The following is a 14783-nucleotide window of genomic DNA, read 5'->3' as shown; positions in this document are numbered from 1 at the left end:
TCATTTTATCTTTTATAATAAAGAAGTTATGGAACAACGAAAAAAAGTGGCCCATGATTCCCCACTCTCCTATACATATTTAACCTCATTAGAATAGCTTCCGCTGACTATCTAGGCTCAATTTAAAATATTATAGAATTTGTTTTTTTATCTTATTTTGATCGCCGCTAAAATATTATTAATTTTAATCTGAGTTGGCATTTCGGAAAATTTATAGAAACTAAGTAGAATTATATTTTTTAAAGATGGTTAAATTACTAGGTGCCCAGATCAAAGCTAGAGCGCTTTTGGTAGAAGAAACGAATAGATGTTTGAAAATGTGAGATAGGGCTTTTGTTTTTATCGGCAGCATTATACTGTGTTAATTTGTTTTATAAAAAAAAAAGTTTTCCAACAATCTCCATGAAAAAAATGTTTTCTTATTTTATTGATAGTAAGCACTTTATTCGCGGACTTGCTAATAAACAAACGACTATCAAAAAGGCAATGCTTCTTTCCTTTTGAGAGTTATCCGAAGGAAATATTGAAACACTTTCACTTATGATGAAAGCTTCGAGTGTTTCTTTCTCAGCTAACACCAAATATCATTTGGTCGTCTTCAAGTAATCCCAATGGTTTCGATAGTCTATAATTCATATTTTGTACAAACACCTCAAACAATGGAATGAAATCAGTATGTTTTGCCAAAATTATTGTTATTCTTGACTTGATATGAAACTTGCGATATTGGCAAAAGAATAGAAAAAAAACCCATCCCCATGTCAGAAAATAAAAAGCGTGAGTAAAAAATTAAATCAAAATTGACGCTAAAATAGTGAGCGTGTACAAGAAAACTCCTAACCAGCTTAAATTGTCCAAGCGTGAATCCAGCTCTCACTTGCGTTTCCGGACTGGGAGAAAAAGTGCGCAATGGAAAAGTTTGCGCTTTAGGGCATAAGATTTTATCCTGCCGTTTTCACGCTGCAGAGTTGGGCCCAGCCAGAAAACCAACACCGCTGGACACGTGAGAAGATCCGAAAGAACCTTGCTCAAATTCAGCAGCAGGTCAAGACCCGTCGTCGGGACTGCCTGGAACTGTCCATCAGGGTGTGGACGCAAAAAACTCGCAAGAAGGGAAGCTTAGCGTAAGACGACGGGAAGCATAGCGTTGGGATAGAGTTGTGCTGAAGTACATTTTACCCTCAGGGCTCTTTTCGCACACTGTGCGTTCGCCAGAATAGGCCGCAGGTTCCGCTTCTTTCCCCTTGTGGCTACCTTGCCGGAGCGACACCAAGCTGGTGTGAAGCAGCGCGAGGTGTGTGGCTTTCGACCAACTCCGGCTGCGAGGGAAGTGCTGCACCAGCAGCAGAACAATAACAGCTCCAGCAACAACATCCGGCACGGCAATGTTGTGCGTTGCAATCGGTGCGATACCAGCCACACCTCCGGCTGCGTGGGAAGTGCTGCACCAGCAGCAGAACAACAACTCCAGCACCAGCATGGCTAGGCGGGTGAGCGTCTCCTAGGCAAGTTACGAGGCAGACAGTGGAACCATGCATGGTTCCCAGGAAGGTGCCAGTCAGACGTGAGCCGTAAGTGGAATTTTAATGAAACTGAAGTAGCAATCAGCTCAAGGTTCCGAGCAGACCAATTACACAGGGAACTGTTGCTCTGTTGAAATCAACGTACGAAATAAGGAACACAAAACATTCGATTTAATAAAAATATTCTTTTCTATATAAGGTATGCTCAGTTTGATGAAATTTGCATAACTATTAAATGAAAAGCTTGCTTAAAGACTTGATTATGTTATAAAGTTTTTATAATGAGACAACATTCGTTACCCACTCACTGGTCGATGAATTAATCAGATCAATTTGACATTAAAGCGAATTGAAAAGCGAAAACTTGAGATTTTACCCTCCACTTATCATTGCGTCGTGAACTGCACTCGGAATTTTGATTTTGAAAAAAAAAACATTAAAGGTCAGTTGCGAAATTTCAAATGGGAGTTGTACGGTGCTATGTTCCTGGCTGTTTTAGTACCTCTAATAAAGGACCTAAATCATTCTATTCGGTTTATGAAAAAAAAATCGCTGATTATCCACGACCACAAATATCTGCAGGATTCGTTGAGATCTGTTATGTTAGCAGAAAAGTGTTACAGTTGGAGTAAGAAAATGCCATATTGAGAAAAAAGCTGAAGCATAATGCAATTAATCTTAGAAAGAAACAGGCCATAATTACAAAGTTCCGTCAGGATTTAAAAATCAATATCAGTGCTAATAAATTAATAAGTTTTTTTGAGGATCCGATTCTCCTGGAACTGCAAGCCAATAAGCTTAAGAAGAGTCCCTAGAATTGAAGAATCTAGCAATTGTTATGCAATTTTGCTTCAAAAGCATACAAACAAATGTGATCCTTTTACGCTGTTTCCTCGAAAAATACTATCCGTACATGCTTAGGTGGAATCGATGTCCGTGAAGGATTCTCTGAAACAATTTCGAACTTGTTTACAATCAAGGCTAACAATCTGCCATCTGAAGAAAAATTGGTCAGCATCTGCTTCGACGAAATGTGCATCACCGAGAAAATAGCTTATTTTGTAAAACACTTATTCCGAACATTTTTCCCGGTTTTCCAAAAAAATACCAGGAGATCAAGAAACCGACATCAACATCAGAGCTAACTCTGCTCTAGTTTTTATGATCATATCTTCAAGCAGGCCTTCGGTTACTTATTTTGCCGTGATATAAATACGAAGGATTTGAAGACAATGGGTAGATAAAGTGATCAAGTGTTGATATGCGACCAAAATACAGTTAAACGTACTTTGCTTAAAAAAATACAAACTATCTGTTGATGTGCCTTTCTTCAAATTTGCAGGTAGCGGTAACATTTCAAAAATTTACTGCCGCATTTATACAAATCTACGCGGAACGACTTATTAAAAACATAATGCCTTATACGATAACAAGATTTCCAATTTCGATCATATAATAAATCTATACTGGGAAGATGTAAAGCATGTACCTATACCAACAACTGTTCCGTCGTTAACCTTCGAATACATTGAACTGGCACAATTATCAGAAATGAACGTCAGTCTTGCTGCTCATACCTTGAGCCGTTCCATTGCCGTTAGGTTACGAGCGTATGAAAAAAAATTTTTGGCACCACTGAGTTTTTGATCGAACGTCTTGTTATCAATTTCCCGCAATAACTTTAAATTTCAGTAGAAATATTACTTTAAAAATCTGTTAAGTGACACAATTTGCAATACCGCACTAAATATATGTGTTCTTCATTAGGCTCTGTATGTCATAATATTCTGTTTCAACTTGTGCCCATATCGAACACCCCATAAGCTACCGTGAGGTTAGCTGTTGAACTAGTTTCACAACTTTTGGTTGGGGATTTAAGTGAGCTTCTTATTCCTTTTCACAATTTTTATTCGAGATTCACACACAATAGTGGTTCTATCACTTGTTTCAGCTGTTGATGAATCTCGTCGCTAAGTGGTGTAGCATTTGGCAAACCTCGGAACACTTGCGAATAGTGCGAAACTGTGTGGTCCTGTTATCTTCGAAGGGTTGTGTTTCTTACACTTGCTAGCTTGTTAGAGAATCTCGATGAATGGATGATGGATAGACCTTAGGAAGAAAGTTACTCAGTTGTTGAAATGAGCGAGGAGCATTTTTAAAGAAGCTTGACCACATACTGAAATTTTTGTCCCTCACTTATCAACTGTATCGAAGAAGAAGTACCGAATAGAGCCTGCACTTCGTTCTGCGATGCTGTTGATTACACCCATAGAAGAGGTTGCAAAAATCCAATGCTTATTTAGCAAATCTCTGTGCCGAAAATGTGCACTGTGCTGAAGACGATATATATACATATGAAAAACCATTACTGGCACAAGGACTCGAGCTCCCAACCAACCTCTACAATCAAGCGGAACAAGAAAAACATTTTATGGGATTTCCTTCCTATCGGATAATTCATCCCGGAAACAAGAAAATAAAAAAACAACCACAGCGCCGTAGGAAAAGTCGAACTCATTTCACTAACAACGTAGATCGTCTTTCAAGTCCGACGTCTGAGCTTTTAGCAGGACGAGGGATTGTATTTGTCATAGGCTTTCTGCAACCGATCAATCACAAAAAAAGGAACAACGGTGGCTTCCTGGCGTTTGTCCTCCTTTCAAGGTAGTCCTTTGTCTTGCAATGGAAACGGTAAACCCATTGAATGAGAACTGTGTTTTGTTTACTGTCTGCCATTATATACACACGCTACATATACACAGCTGCAAAAGTCGGTCAGCTATTAGCCTGCGGGTGTTTGCCGGTAGATTGAATTGAAGAAATGTTTTTTTTTGTAGCTTTTGCTACATACACACGCATAGTGCTCGGTTCGCTGGCTGCCTGTGGCCGGTGTTTATATCCATTATTCTTCGTCTTGTGATGCGATAGGGAGGGACGTGAAAACGTTTTTATTTTGTTTCTTTCAGACATACGCAATTCGGTTGCGCTGGTAGGTTAATGCCGGTGGACGCAAATCGAATCAGCACAGGTTGCGGTATATTCTTGTGCCAATGATGCCTATTACATAATTGATTACACGCGACTGGCACAGAGGCTAAACTTTTGGGTGTATGGATGGTTTGACCACCATGTGGAAACACATGTGCCGAACGGACAAAAAAGTCAGTACCGTAAACTGGGGGAACTTTGATCACTTCTTTCATTCATTTTTGAATATTTTGCAAGGAGTTGCTTTTTCGTAATACCTAAAAGCTTCAAAACCCTTACTGAGGTGAGGAGTATTAAACATGATCATTGATTGCAGTAAATTCAAACGACAATGGTGGTTATAATTAAATGTTTGTTGCAAACCAGATTTCGAATTTCGGGGTAACTTTGATCACTATTGTTTTTACGTATCTCAACATCTTCAAATTTATTGTTTTGATGCCATTTAGCACGGAAGGCTCACAACATCAATAATAGTATTTTTTGTTTGGACTCAATTTAATTTTTTAACGTTTTCTTTCAAAAATAAATATACTCGAAAGTTGGACAATGTTGCTGCATACATTTAGGGGCAAAAATTACAAAAATAAATCCAAACATTTTTTGGCCTCAAAAACAAATAAAGTTTTTCCTTCATGCAATTCTCTAAGTCCTCGTACTGTTCCCATGTTCTTTTTGAATTCGAATTGATCAACGACGTGGATGATGATATAAATTTTCTCCTTAAATGTTGAAAAAAGAGTACAAACAAATTTGTTATGTTTCCATGGATGTAAGCTAGATTTAACTAGAGAAAAAATACATATTTAAACAAAAAAATAGATTTTGTTTTGTAAATTTCCCCTAGACGCTTTAGCACCTGGTCGGAGCTGGTCGGTATTCAAATTTAACTACCAGCTCACTTTTTTAACACCCAGGAGCATGAAAAAAGCTGGTTTGAAACCTTGTGGTGCGCCGTCCAGCTGTCAGAATTAACTGCTATTATAGCTTTGACACCTGATCGCTGCTGATACTCTTATTAAAATGCTTTTCAAGGAATTAACAGACATCTACAATTTCAAATTTCTTAGGACAAAAAATCTAACACAAGATTGCCTTGAACATTTTTTTTTAAAGATTCGATGGAAAAACGTAGACTGGCTATAAGAAGAGTGACGCTGACGCCTATGTCAAAATTGGAACAGTGATGAGCTGTCAGTGTGATTCTAAACAAACAAATGACCTGTCAAATTCAGCCTGAGAAGAAAAATAAATTGCGAGTATTGTGCTCATAGTGTTTTCAAAACAGTAAAATGATTGTAACTGTTTTTATTTTTGTTATTTAAATAAAGAGAATCTGTTCGTTAGCCATAAATTAAACTTTCGGTTTTATGGCAACAATGAAATGAATGAACAAGAGTTGGATTATACTGTACTATACTGTTTTTTGGAACATCTAACCTGTCGATCAATAGAGTTACATGTCCATCGATCTACTATCGTACTTATTCTTATGAATGTTCTTTGGCTGATGAATTTTCAACCGGAAATTCAAGAACCGCCTTATTAGTTTTTTTTTAAAATCATGACATGTCAATGAAATGTGTAGCTGGAATGTTTGCCAGTTGCGCTTCAATAACATCAAACACGGTATCGTTTTCCATATTTTGCAACTCTCTTCTGAGTACAATTTCCAGTTTCAAAAAAAGATAAAGGTTGGTTCATTCACGTATACCAATGCTTGACCTGTGAAATCTTTAGTAATGGTTAGTTTTGTGTAATCCGAGATAAATGGTTCTGTGGCTTAGCATTTTTCAACACACTGTTGACAAACTCCGCCATGCTTTGCCACTTTATAAACGATCATTCCAGCAAGGTGATAGACCACATTCTTCTCATTGTCGTTAATTTCCTTCAATGCAATTGCTTCACGTTAGAGGGAAAGTTCAAAAACCAATCTGTGTCGTCTGTCTCATAAGATGACCCGGAAAGCACTGTCAAATACTGTGAAATGGTTAACGATTTTAGGAAGCATTTGAATTGCAAGGCGGTAGGTTTCTTCTGTCGTATTCGAGTTTGAGAAAAGATATTCTCGACACAATCTTGAGTGAATCTCGCTGTAAATAGGAATCTGTACCCTTTTACGTTCAAGAACATGTCTTGCAATCTGAGTATGGCATTCGTTGCTAGAATTATGGATGCCTGCCATGGTTTCCAATACCGTTTATGTCCTACCTCGACAGCGTAAATTAATTTTTTTGAAAAAAATATAGAACTACAGCTACATGCAAAGAGTCTAGGAAAATGTAATTTTGTCCTCAGACATAGTTAAAAGATATAGGCTTGGAAACTAGTAAAAATTAGTATGCAGAGGTTTTTGGGACAGGGAATATTCTTGTGATGGTTTGTGACCGGGGAGAACTAATCAAGCAAATTGAACCAAATCTGATATGTGGAGGTTTTAGAACAAATTTCTGCATAACTCTAGAACTAATCAAGCAAATTGAACCAAATTTGGCATGTGGGGTTTTTTTTTTTCCTTGAAGTTGTCCCTGATATGGAGACCGCTAGGGCCAGCGTTGGCCCAACTTGCGAATGTGGGGGTTTTAGGTGGCAAGAAATTTTTCTATGGTGGTGTCGTAACAAATTACGTATTTTGTGGATGACCCTGTAGTGAATTCTATTAAGATTTATTTTCCGAACTTAAACTTTCCCAAACATCAGTTCGAGACAAAAGTAGTTACCAGAATGCCGTTGAATTGAAAATTCCTTACACTCTCGTCTCGGGGCTATGATGAGCCAGAGAGGGATTTATTTCTCTCTTTCTTTCAAATACTAAAAAGTATCTATGTATCGTGCCTCAGAACAGGTCTGTTCAAATACTCAATCCTTTGGTTTTTCAAATAGGTTTGTTTTATTTTAAATCATCTCATTATTCTCTACAACCCATTTGCCAGTCGATTCATTTTTCGGAAACCAGCACGCAGCTTGAATTAACACGAATTTTTCTAGCTATTTAGAATAGTAGCACAAACAGAAAAAATTTCATTTTAAGTTACAAAAAAATTACGGTGTACTTACTCGGCTTCCCTAACGAGCCGTGGCTTGTCGTACGCTCCTCCTTGTTCCATTCTGCACTTATTTTTTCCGCACACGTCTCACAGTCACAGTGGTTCGATCCAAAATGAGCACAATCAAGGCGGGTAAAGAACCCTGAGCATTGGGCCTGCTAAAAAGTATAAAGCTTGCTCTTCACTCTTACACAGATTTCCATAAGAATGACAGCTAATCGGAGTGAAGGCTATTGCTTTCTCTGTTTAACATACGAGAAATCGTATACTGGGATTGCGAGCGCGCCCATCGCCCATGGCGGCAGACATGCAAGCCAAGGCGTGTACCCACCCACCCTGATGCAAGCCACGCGATAAGCGTTCATTTAAAATGAATTTATATTTGAAGATTCATTTCAAATGTGTAGTGAATTCTATTAAGATTTATTTTCCGAACTTAAACTTTCCCAAACATCAGTTCGAGACAAAAGTAGTTACCAGAATGCCGTTGAATTGAAAATTCCTTACACTCTCGTCTCGGGGCTATGATGAGCCAGAGAGGGATTTATTTCTCTCTTTCTTTCAAATACTAAAAAGTATCTATGTATCGTGCCTCAGAACAGGTCTGTTCAAATACTCAATCCTTTGGTTTTTCAAATAAGTTTGTTTTATTTTAAATCATCTAATTATTCTCTACAGACCCCTAGCCAAATTATTCTCTATATTAACTGAATCATTAAAAGTACTACAGAATCTTTGCTCACCTTTGCTCAAAGCCGTTTTCATCGATCTATTTTTCGAGAGTTGAAACCATTGTGATAGTGTTTGTCTGAAATATGCGGTTGGTAGAACTTCAGGTCGGTTTGCACCATGACTGTAGAATCGAAGTGCGGCCGAAACATTACGGTTAACAAATTTTTCAAAATTGATGACCTTCATCACATCAAAGTTGTTCCTTTTTTTCGAATTCTACATCCTCCGGTTTTAGATTATGGGCGACTTTAAGCAAGTTCTGTTGTTCGTAGTGTACGAGATCGTGCAGGTGTTGAATATTGACTTCATTCGAGCAGAACCCATTAGACGCCACCACATCCGGTGGTAGCCAAAGCACTCCATTTTTAATCCATCCTTGAACAGCCGACTTGAAAACGTGGACTACGTCTGGAATGATTTCCAGTTTCCTCGACGAATCTGTTGGGTGCTCGATAGCCTCACTATTGAGCACTACAAGTTTGTGGAATTTTAAACCCAGAGCGTTCCACAACTTTTTATTGTTCGGACCGCAGTCTGAGGTGAGAAAATGCACCTTACATCCAAATGACTCCACTTCCTGAATAATTTCGAAGATGATCTCTTTCAGATCATTATCCGGAATACTGTTGCCCGTGAAGTGATAACAGACGGTTTTCTCCCACCAAAACAAACACAAGCGCATGAGTTGCCAGTCCAGATTGACCAGGGATGGTTATGTCACCATAGAACTGACTGGTAGAGACACAAAAGCTCTTCGTTTCTTCAATGGACATCTCATCAAAAATGAGCCCACAGACGAGATCTTCTGGAGGCATTGTACTGACTTTTAGCTTCAAAAGCTCCAATACATCGTTCAAAATTCCTGGGTTGAAAGACAAATCTTCCACCTTTCGTTGCAACGTGCGTTCGGATGGAAGAGGATGTTTACTCAGCAGGTGCTCGTAACCCTTCGTTCCGCACACGAATTTTGTCTGAAGACTTTCTGTCACAGTCTCATTACTCCACTGCCCTAGTCGTTTTTTTCTGGTACAAAAGCATGTCGACTTGATCGGAGTTAAATGTCCTGTTGAGAGCGTTTAGAGCCAGATCAGTAGTTTTCGCTTGTTGTGTAATCAAGTGCTCCTTTTGGTTGACAACTTTTTCAAGAACATGGCAGCGCTTCTTTAGGTAATTCGACTACTTCCCGGTTTACTTTGTTCAAGTAACTGAAATGTTTTATTCTAGGTGTGTATATATAGGAAGTGTAACGAAGTGTGAAATTCCCGATTCAGCCATTTTGATTTTGCTACTGCGGAGTTCGTGGCGTTTGTTTACCAACAAAGCCCTCAGCTCAAGCAAATTCACCAATGTTTACAAACAAATCACTGAATCTCACCGCGCTCTCCTCGCCTACTTACTGACAAAGTCAGAGAACCTTGTGGTCTAATAACCTTGGTTTTATTTACGAATCATAAGTCCAAATTGCAGGGAATATAGATGAAGAAGCGAAAAGTAAATTGTTCAATAGAACATGTCATCCATATGCATTCAATGCAGTAAAGGTTCCGATCGAAAAATCCTCTCTTTTATCTCTTTTAATCCAGAGAGAAATAACCCATAGATTTAGCTCCGCCCATTTCTCTGACGCTCGGATATTTGACGCTATAAAAAGAGCGTACCCAGCTCGTTTGGGCTCATTCGTTTAACGATTCTTGTAGTGAGAGCATCACCAGGATGGATAAGCAGACGGTTCTCAAAGAAGACGGTTCCTTCAACATCCAAGAAGACGGCAAAAACGAGTTTGGTCTAGATTGGTTCAGCAGTTTTCACTGCTGCCAATCATAAAAAGAGTTAATCTTGAATTCATTCTGAAAAGAATTGGAAAATTACGACACAAATGAAACCCATAATGTACAAACTTTTACCTCTCATATTTCCTCTTTGTGCCAGCACAAACAGCTTGGTGTTCGTCATACGGGGAGCACTTCACTGGAATCATATTTTCGAAGGACACCTCTGTGTTAACTGCCGAACCAGGTTCCTCAATGGACTGCTCGCATTCGATACCTCCACGCTCAGGTCATCTTCTTCGAGAGTAAAGTCGGCAATCTGTGGAACGTAATCGTACACTGGGACTGCCGTACGTCGCCGCATAATTTTTCCTTTGCCGGAAGCAAAATATACATCCTCCTGCAGAAATTGTAACTGTTTTTCGCAAATCTTTAGTTAGCTCCTTAGGTTTTAACAATTTTTACTTACGCTGCACACTCGACAACTAGCTGTAATTTCGAAATGATCTGGGAATCCACAGAACTTTTTCCATGCAACTTGCAGGTCTTCATCCGCTGGAAATCGAAAGAACCCAATGTTCTTGAATCCCGATGTTGTTTTATTTGTGCAATATTTAGCAAAACACTTCATTGTTTCGAACAAATTCTTATGCTTTCTCACTAAAACTAAACGCAATAAACCAATAAACCGACAATCAAAGTACAACGAAAAGTAAACAAAGGATCATTTCGCAAAAGTCACTTGAAGGCTTAAACTGAACCAGTGCTACCAGCTGTAAATTTCATTGTTTCCAAAGACATTTATTTTGTTTGTGATAGAATGTCGTCACTCTCCTCATAGGCACTCTGGAAAAACGGAAATAAGAACCACCTGGATTGTTCTCTTTTATCGTCTGCATACAACGCTTTGTTGATAAACAATCTTGTGCTTCCAAAAAAGATGGATAATTTGTTAGTAAAGAAGAACTGGATAAGGCAACTCAACCGGGCATTAGAAACGATTGATAGCAAATCAAAGCTGATTGAAAATTTTATATTTCTTGGAGCCTACATTTAGGATGGAAAAAAATACTACTCGCCTGTTAGTAATGAATTGATTAGAACAGTGATTTTCAAAGTGATCCCTAACGCCAATGGAAAGCGTTGAGAGTCTATAAGAATATACAGTGTGTGAAGTATGGATAAAATGATTCATCTTTCTAATCAACTGCCTTCTTCGACTGAATTTCTGCTAGGACTGAGGGCTGAAAACAAATGAACCGATTTTCGTAAAGGTGAGAAACTATGTCATCATCATTTTGTAAAATTAGATGATAACTCGCAAACATTAAATAAAATCGAATAATGTGCTGAGGTACACGTTTGACGGTACAAATTTGCTCAAGATGTAATTCGTTATAATTTCGCCAAACTCCATCCGGCCGTCGCTAGTATCAAGATTTGATTTGGCAGCTTGAGCATCTCGTCAACCAGAAACCGCTGAACAAATTAACCCGCCAAATGCACAACTTCCTGCAAGTCGCGTTTTTTTTTTGCCTTCTCTCATTTATCCACTCATCCGACATTCACAAGCTCAACCTGCTGCTGCTTTGTACTCCAATTAAGGTTTGGCAAAAGTAACATTTATGTATGTGAATGGCAACAAGCACCTGGAAGTGGATGGAATATGAACTCCAGCGAAAGGAGAGAGAAAAAAAACTCCCCCGCCGCAAACCAAAGCCAAATGAAAGTGCGCCACAGTACTTAATCTCATTACCAATTTTACTTTTTCTACAGCTCCCTTCCTGTTCTTGTTGTTGGGTATCCCGGAAGTTAGCGGGAAGGTTTGGAACATTGCCGTAAGGACTTCTGTCGACTCCCGTGTTCTGAAGTCTCTTTATCGAGCTGGCTGGCTGCTGCCTGGTCCTTGTGGCGGATGGCGTGAACTCATCCAGAACAAGTGGTGTTATTATATTTCCGCTACGAGTTTTTTTTCCCTCTTGATGCGGATTTCTATCATCGAGAAGGTTTCCCGTGTGGGGTCCTTGGCTTTTGCTCGTCTTTATGAGGTTCCTTGAGAGAGGAAGAAAAAAAAACTCTGAAGCTGTCGGGAAATCGACAAAAAAAACGGACTGGGTGCTCATTTATTTTTACAATTTATATTTACTCATTTGAATCTTTTTTTTCCTATCACACGGCCGGGGATGGAAACAGTCAATCATAGTTGAACGTTCATTTGTAGGTTTTTATTGTGCAGTTCAAATATCTGACGATTTTCATTCGTTATTCGAATCTGTAAACCGACATTGAATCTAAATGTCTGAATATGAAATTTCAAAAATCTGACTTCCATAATAATTTTTTTTTACTCACTATCAACTATTTGTGCATGAAATTTAATAAAGTTCGAGTTCTTTTGAAACATAAATCTAAAATCTTTTAAGAGTACAGTAGGTAGATAACCTCGGTTAAGTGAAACCTCGATTACACGAAAAAAAAAAATGAAAATCCTTTTTTTTGCTCTGGTTTTGCATAACATCCAGGCGCATAGTTTAACCGTAAAAGCATTTTTTTCTTTACCCATATAACGGGAGGCCCGTCACGCTTCCGTTTTCAACCCGCATAAATCAGTATTATACAATAACGATTTCCATTATCTTCTTCCTTAGACACACGAAAGATTTGCTTTATAGTTTTGGATTATTGATGTACGATTAAGGTAGTCTTTTTTCCATGAAATGGAATCGTTTGGACGCACTTTACGATACAGCGAACGGGTCGTTAAGTAGAGTAACCATTTATTTTTTTTGCTTTTTTCTTCTCGTTCTAAAACGGTTTGATCATTCGTGTTATCTTTATCTAATGATCCTCTCATAAAAAGATAATGATAGAGCATATCGTCACCTAATAATGAAAAGATTCAAACCCAATTTGGGGATTTGTTAATTTTATAAATTGCAATTGGAATTCCAGAAAAAAATTTAAAAAAAAACTTTAATGTACTTTTATTCATTTTATTTTACATATAGTTTATTATTCCTCTTAAATAAATAATCAAAACACAAACCTTCCGCGGGCAGGAACAGCTTCCGGATGTTCCATCGCTGCAGCCTTACGAACTTCAGCCTGCTGCTGCAGCACTCCCGAACCTTTCTTAATGCGCTGCGCTGCTACAGTGGTCGGCGGGTAGTGATGCTTTTCCTTGCATTGGTTCTGTCTCCGGAAGAAAAAGTTTCTTGGGATTTTTCCTCCAGCCTGTGCCTGAGAAAAAAAAAGACAATTTCAGTTTCCCACTACGAATACAAAAAGGTATTTTACTTACCGTCATATATCCTTCTTCGAAGCTTTCGTTTTCCGGTTCCAGTTTCGTTACTGGACGAGTCCATATAATAAAATTCGCCCGACCTCATCCGGGAGAAACTTTTTTTTTTACAAAGATCGACAACGCGTGTTGATGTGAAAGCGAAGAAGTGTGTGCGTGTTGCTAAAATACTCAATTAATTCTGAAGACCATTGATTGTATCTTTCTAAAATAGTTCTCTATCATTTGATTGCGTTGCAAAATTAATCATTTTGTTCCTAAGAATATTCATCGTATCTTTCGGGAATCATATTTTATCCGTTCAAGCAAAGGCACACTTAGCCAAGATGCAATATCGAACGTTACTATTAATATAATCAGAATAGAATGATACTGAAGATTCAGCGTACAGTATTGGCTCATGCGGGAAGTGGGTGGCTTAAGCGCCACTTCCGGATGGAAGACCACCTACCCTGTCTTAATTTGCCCAGCTGATGAGACTCGGTCGCGAGTTCTTTTCGATTCCCTATTTTGGGAAAGAAGCGGAAGGGTCTCCAAAAAGGGATTCGTACTTCGGCCCTTTTGAGGCCGCCCCGAAGACGAGACGAAACCCTGCAGAAATTCGAGGAAAGGGGAGTTAGCTGTTGTTCGGTACGAATGAAAACTGATGACCTTGATGACTTTCCCACGCAGTTTCCGGTCGACAGTTCGACTCCGACGCTTCGAATGCGGCTTCCGAGCCGTCGTCAATGTTTCCTTGTACTGCTTGATAACACGCCATACGGTATTTCTGGGCATTTTAAGCTGTTTAGCTAGCTTCGATGCCGACAACAATGGATTTTCAAGAAAACTGTGCACAATTTGATCTCTCCGTTCGGCTTCCATGGCGGTTGTTTACAAAATGCTATCGTTTGGTGTTATGACATAAATACATGGTGAAAGGTAATGAATTTCCCGACACGTGGGTGAAAAAAGTTTCCAAATCCCTCCCGTTTATTATAGAACCTATAACGTTTATGTTCAACAGAATTATCGAAACCTCAGTATTCCCATCGATTTGGAAACATGCCAAAATAATACCATTGCGAAAAAAACCACACTTAAATTCAGTGAGCAATCTTCGGCCAATAAGTATTTTGTGTACAATATCCAAAGTTTTTGAAAAACTCTTGAAGCAACAGATGTCACTCTTTATTGCGGAAAATGAGCTACTTACTGTACATCAAGCCGGTTTCCGTAAAGGTCACAGCATCAAAACAGCATCACTTCGCGTATACGATGACCTGGCTCGCGTTGTCGATAAAAAAGGCACTGCCATATTAGTGCTGCTGGATTTCTCAAAGGCATTCGACACAATTCCACATGGAAAACTCTGCTCCAAACTAAGCACCCAGTTTCGTTTTTCAAACTCCGCTGTAAAACTTATGGAATCTTATCTGAA

The 14783-nt window shown here is 38.8% G+C and overlaps 1 pseudogene; it reads right to left on the bottom strand.

The window, feature by feature from the left end:
- Nucleotides 1-5967: 5967 nt before the first annotated feature.
- On the bottom strand, nt 5968-7621 carry LOC129761033 (uncharacterized; annotated as a pseudogene).
- Nucleotides 7622-14783: the final 7162 nt, after the last annotated feature.

Source organism: Uranotaenia lowii, chromosome 1, assembly GCF_029784155.1.
Source record: "Uranotaenia lowii strain MFRU-FL chromosome 1, ASM2978415v1, whole genome shotgun sequence".
NCBI classification, from domain to species: Eukaryota; Metazoa; Arthropoda; class Insecta; order Diptera; family Culicidae; genus Uranotaenia; species Uranotaenia lowii.
Note: the sequence above shows the minus strand (reverse complement) of the source record. Positions and strands in the feature narration are given on the sequence as shown.